Genomic DNA, 6000 nt, shown 5'->3' on the forward strand with positions numbered 1-6000 from the left:
TAAAGGCCCAATTTACAAGTTTTTCTCTTTTACAAAATAAGTTTGATTGCAAGATAGTATTATAATTTATGGAACCATTACTTGGTCACCTTTCTGAATATTGTGGCCAAGCAATGTTTAAAAGAAAAAAAAGATTGCTCAGTTTTGGAGAATACGGCCCAACGGCTGCATCTGGGAATCAAATTGTCATTTCCCATTTTCCAGTTAGAACATGGTCAGTTTTATGGAAACCTACCCAAAGCTGCAGCAGCAAACAAACCAAATGAAGCCTAGGGTACCTCTGCAAGTGTTGGTTCCTCCCCAGAAGTTAGTGCTTCACCAACTGAACCAGATGGCTTTCAACTTCCTGCCTAAGGGTCGGAGCATCACTGACTGAACCAAATGGCTTCCTTATCAGCTTCTTAAGCTAGAAAAGACGGTGACGAGAACCCACACTGCCTATGTGGAGACAACCGAATGGGAGGAGGAAATCTAAGAGAGGGAGAGCCCGGCCAGAGAGGAGGAAGAAATATGCTCAGGTGCTGTTCCCCACGAAGTACTCACCACGAGCTGTGTCTGTCTGTGCAAACCAAACCCCAAAACCCTTTTCTTGCAGCAAGAGTTAAATTGAGTGCCAAAGGTTAGCGGCACCCAGGTGGGGGGGTTGCCTAGGGAAGGTCCCTAGGAAAGAATGCCCTGGCAGCTGCTTGGAGTCCTCACCGGACTCCCAGTACACGCTGGGGGCCCATGAACCACAGGCAAAAAGCTCCTGGCTAGCTTGCCAAATTCATGTGCTTGACAGGCAGCAAAGATGATCATTGAGACATCAAGGGTGCAGCAAGGAAAGGGCTTATTTGAAAGGCACCCAAATGGAGGTGATGCAAAGACAAGCCTCTGATCCACCTCCCAGAAGGAGGAGACTCGGAAATTTAAGGGCAAATGAAAAAGGTCTGGGTAAAAAGTTGCAGCTGTGCTTATTGGTCCCATTAACCCTTTTGTTACCAGCTTTGCTTGCTCCCATCCTCAGACTTCGTTCATTCCTTAGAGGCTGGCGACAGCTCTGCTTAGAGAATGCAAATTTGACATCTAGCTAAATATTTATTTTGTGAAAGCTTCCCCCGCCCACCCAACACAGAGCAATTTCACTTATTCATATTGCATGTTTTTTATCTCTCATCATCCCAAATGTATTGTTTAAACTGAGCCGCATTTTACCTTCTAAATTAATTCAACTTTCACTAAAAGTGCGTCCTGCAGGGAAGGACTCCTCATATGTCCCTGTCACTCCAGGGAACTTTCTGTCAAGTCCCACTCCATAAATAATGGTCTCTGCTCTGGAGTACATAAATGACATTTAATAGGTCATAGAAAGGAGACAATGTGTCCAAATATCCTGCCTATGCTTTGGCAGGGAGGCAGTCCATTTTCAGAAAAGTCACATCTAGCTTTCAGGGGAAATGACTGAGAACAAGTAGGTCAGGTTCCTGCCTCATGAACTGAGAAGTTCCACAACACTCTCTCTGCTCCCTGTGTCAGGGCTAAGCTATTCAATTGGTCTTCACTGCAGCTGTTTTGTTTTTGTTTTTTTGGGTTTTTTTCTCTACCAGCTGGAGAATAAAAGGGCCTAAATTCTAAATATCACAAGATGAATGCCTTGAATCAGATTGCTTGCAAATGTTTAACGTTATAAACTGCAGCGAAACCTAGCTGGAGGCTTTACTCTAATTGGCCTTGGGGCCAGCAATGGTCTCTTAGACATCGAAGAACATGTTCTAGGAAGGCTATAGGTCAAGAAAACAAATAAGCCTCCCCCTCAAAAAAAAAAGAAAGAAAAAAGAAAATGGCATCCATTGGCCACGTAGGTCATTTGTCATCTGTCAGGACAGCAACTTTAAGAGAGGTTAAGTCAGTTAAGAACATAGCCCATCAGTGGCCAAGTCAGCTTTGTCCCACAGAGTTAGCGGGGCGTCTGTATTTCTTATTGGTCCCTCCATCCTGAAGAAGGCAGTGGTTGCTGCTGCATCTCAATGATTGTATCCAGGACCATATCTTCTTTGGCGTGGATCTGGACAGGGATCTCCGTGCCCGGGGATGGGCACCACTGTTCTCTGTGCCCCCACACACTACAGGGTGTTGTCAAAGGCAAGCTTCACCCAATGGGGCAAAGAGATCATCATGCGCTTATATGTAACCATGCAGCTTGTATCAAAGATGTGGCACTGCATTCATTACCTTCTAAAATTTTCCCAACAATGACTTCTAGTTATCCTATTAATGTAAAGTGCACGGTTATTGTCGGAGCCTTTGGGAACCAGGGTGTGTGGGGCGGGAGAGGGAGGAGAGGAATCAGAATGGTTTGTCTGCTCTTCTGAGATTTCAACTGACATCTGGAAAAGAGCAGGTGGTCCTATAGCTCTCATGACAGAAAAAGCCATCCTTCCGGCCGTTGGGTGCATGACCCCTGACTTCCAAGGTTCCCGTTCAGGCTGTCGCTGTTCAGAGAAGATGATGGGTGGCAAGGACTCAAGGGCAGGGAAGCCTGTGGGAGGTAGATGAAGAACTCTCTTCTTTGCACCAGTACAAAGAGTTGATTCAAATGGCCTCATTCCTGGTTGAAAACAAGACCCTGGAAGAACAAAAGACAATATTCAGGGGTGATTTATGACATGTTAAGTGATCATGTTACTTTATTTTTTATTTTTAAAAAAATTTTAATGTTTACTTATTTTTGAGAGAGAGAGAGAGAGAGAGAGAGACAGAGAGTGAGTGGGGGAGGGTCAGAGAGAGAGGGAGACCAGAATCTGAAGCGGGCTCCAGGCTCTGAGCTGTCAGCACAGAGACCAACATGGGGCTCGAACCCACAGACTGTGAGATCATGACCTGAGCTGAAGTCAGATGCTTAACTGACTGAGCCACCCAGGCTCCCCTGACCATGTTCCTTTAAACTATTCAACACATAAAAGAAGTAACTATTTTTTATTTCAAAGGAATGCATGAAGAACACATATAAAAAAAGGATCAAAGTTAAAAGATTGAATGTTTTCTAATGTACTTGGTATTCTTTATTCATGTGTAGTGTACATAGGTACAATGTTTATTTAGCAGAGATTTGCTTTAGAGAAGTTTCAAATTTTAGACGCAAGAGCTCTCATGAGTGTATTATTTAATTGGCAGTGTTTTTTTTTGGAGAAATCTCAGTTGAATCTGACGTCAGAATGACTTAAGGATGCTATTTTGTTCGTTATTTGAGTTTTTCCTTAATCTAATTTGAATGAGTCAAGTAAGAGGAAGTCTGACTTTTAGACATAGTTCTATTTATTTGTATACAAGCTTTATCTCATGGGGAATTATGCATTTTTAATAAATCAACTTTTCATTCTCTTAAGAATTGATTTGTTGAATAGTACAATCATGGTCTCAGCTCTGAAATGTAAAGCTCAGCCAAATTCTGAAAAGGACTCGGTAGCATATTTATCCATTATATATAATTAGTATTACTTTAACTATTTTTTCTTTGGCATATGCTGTCAGAGTGTTCTATTTTGACTTTTTTCCTTTAAATCAATTACACAAATGCAGACTATGCATAGTAAATACATGACTTTTATGATATAATTCTATGTTTATTAATTATGTTTTATAAGGAAATTAAAGCTTTATCAATATCTTACTGCAAAATATAACTTATAGCGTTGAATAAATGTTCAAATATCACATAAACTTTATGATTTAAAGATCAGCATGTTTTCTGTGTTAATTCATTAGTATTAAATTGTGTTGTGTTAGTTTGCTAGGGCTGCTATCACAAAGTACCACACACTGTGTGGCTTAAACAACAGAAATTTATGGTCTCACCGCTCTGAAGGCTACAAATCTGAAAGCAAGGTTCGGCAGGCTTAGTTCCTTCCTAGGGCTTCTAAGGGGAAGCTCTGTTCCAGGCCTCTCTCCTTGGCTTGTAGATGGCCATCTCCTCCCTCTGTGTCTTCATATCATCTTCCCTTTATGCAGATCTCTGTGCCCAAATTTCTTTCCTTCCTTCCTTCCTTCCTTCCTTTCTTTCTTTCTTTCTTTCTTTCTTTCTTTCTTTCTTTCTTTCTTTCTTTCTATGTTTATTCATTTTTGAGAGACAGGGAGAGACAGAGCACAAGCAGGGGAGGGGCAGAGAGAGAGGGAGACACAGAATCCGAGGCATGCTCCAAGCTCTGAGCTGTCAACACAGAGCCCAACCTGGGGCTTGAACCCACGAACTGTGAGATTATGATCTGAGCCAAAGTTGGACGCTCAACAAACTGAGCCAGTGAGGCACCCCCAAATTTCCCTTTTCTCAGGAAACCAATTATATTGGATTAGGGCCCACTCTAATGGCCTCATTTAAATTTTATTATCTTTGTAAAGACGCTATCTCCAAATAAGATCACACTGTGAGGTAATGAGGGTCAGGACTGAAATGTATGGATCTTGGGGAGACATGGTTCAAACCATGGCACTCTTGCTTTGTCCTCCACCGGATTCCTACCATTTTCACATACAAAACACATTCCCAACATCTCCAAATGTCTTAACGAATTCCAGCATCAACTCTAAGTCCAAAATATCCAAATACCATTTAAATCAGTTATGGTTGATTCTTGGGATATGATTCATCCTGGGGCAAAAGTCCTCTCCATCTGCAAACCTATGAAACCAGAAAGCAAAGTTACTGGTGGGGCAGGCGTAGGATACACATTTCCACTCCAAAAGGGGTAAGATCAAAAAGGAAGAGGGACACCTGGGTGGCTCAGTTAGTTCACTGGCTGACTCTTGATTTCGGCTCAGAATCCCAGTATAGAGCCTACTTAAGATTCTCTCTCTCTCTCTCTCTCTCTCTCTCTCTCTCTTTCTCTCTCTCTCCCGCCCCTCCCCCCACTCTGTCCCTCTTCTGTACCTGCATTCTTTCTCATTCTCTCTAAAATTAAAAGAAGAAGAAGAAGAAGAAGAAGAAGAAGAAGAAGAAGAAGAAGAAGAAGAAGAAGAAAGAGTCATGGGTCCCAAGCAAGTCTGACACTGGCAGGGCTAATGACATTAGATTTTAAGTCTTGAGAATAACCCTCTTTGGCTGGATGCTCTGACCACTCTGTCCTTCAGAACCACCTGAGTAGCAGCCCCACCCCAGCCAAGGGTGGGTATGTAACAATATTATGAACTAGTTGTAACCTGTAAAGATTGCTAACTTGGTAGGAAAACATTTACTACACAAGCTGAAGGGGGAAAGTCTAGTTTGAATTCTACCTCATTAGTAAGGGACTGATTATTCATACTTAGAGTTAATGCAGTGCTCCATGTAAATTCATGTGTGGGTGGTTAGGTAGGAAATCAATTCTGGAGCCTCTTACGAAGAAGAGCAAATCACTTTAGTACTAGTTTTTTCCCCCCCAGAAATAATGACAATAAAGAATACCAACAATATATCATGTAGCCACACTTATTCCTACCATGATTTCTTTAGAGCCAATTTTTTGCAAACCAACTGACAAATGAGAAATCCTCGGGCTATAAATGTGTGTATTTCCATCAGTTTGGACTAAAAACTCCTGCAACTTTCCCATTTAAAGTGATCCGAAAATGAAGACAGAGAAGATGTCATGTAAATGTTGCTTCACTAATTGACCTGATGATTTTGAAATATCATTCAGAATAATCGCAAGGAAGCTTTAATTATGATGTTTAATATTTTTAAAGTGGTGAATTTATTTAATTTTGGCTTTCAAGGGCATTTTCAATATATTCAGTAAACTTGAACAAGTTTTATTAAACTATTAGCGATGCCAAAGGAAATTGACCTAATCATTTACTGAAGGCTAATTTATAATGGGCATACAAAAGTATTTTAAAAGAAGATTCTGAAAGTAGCAGGATGATCCAACGAGACTATGTTTGCATGTGTCCTAGCATGAGAGAAACACACTGGACCTGCTGAAAGCAGCCTGTAGACCAGCAGATATGCCTTCCTGAGATCACATCAAGTAGCACAAGCTGTCATTC

Source organism: Lynx rufus, unplaced genomic scaffold (assembly GCF_022079265.1).
Source record: "Lynx rufus isolate CCGP_SWC_20201006 ecotype Redwood Valley unplaced genomic scaffold, mLynRuf1.p SCAF_3, whole genome shotgun sequence".
Taxonomy (NCBI): Eukaryota; Metazoa; Chordata; class Mammalia; order Carnivora; family Felidae; genus Lynx; species Lynx rufus.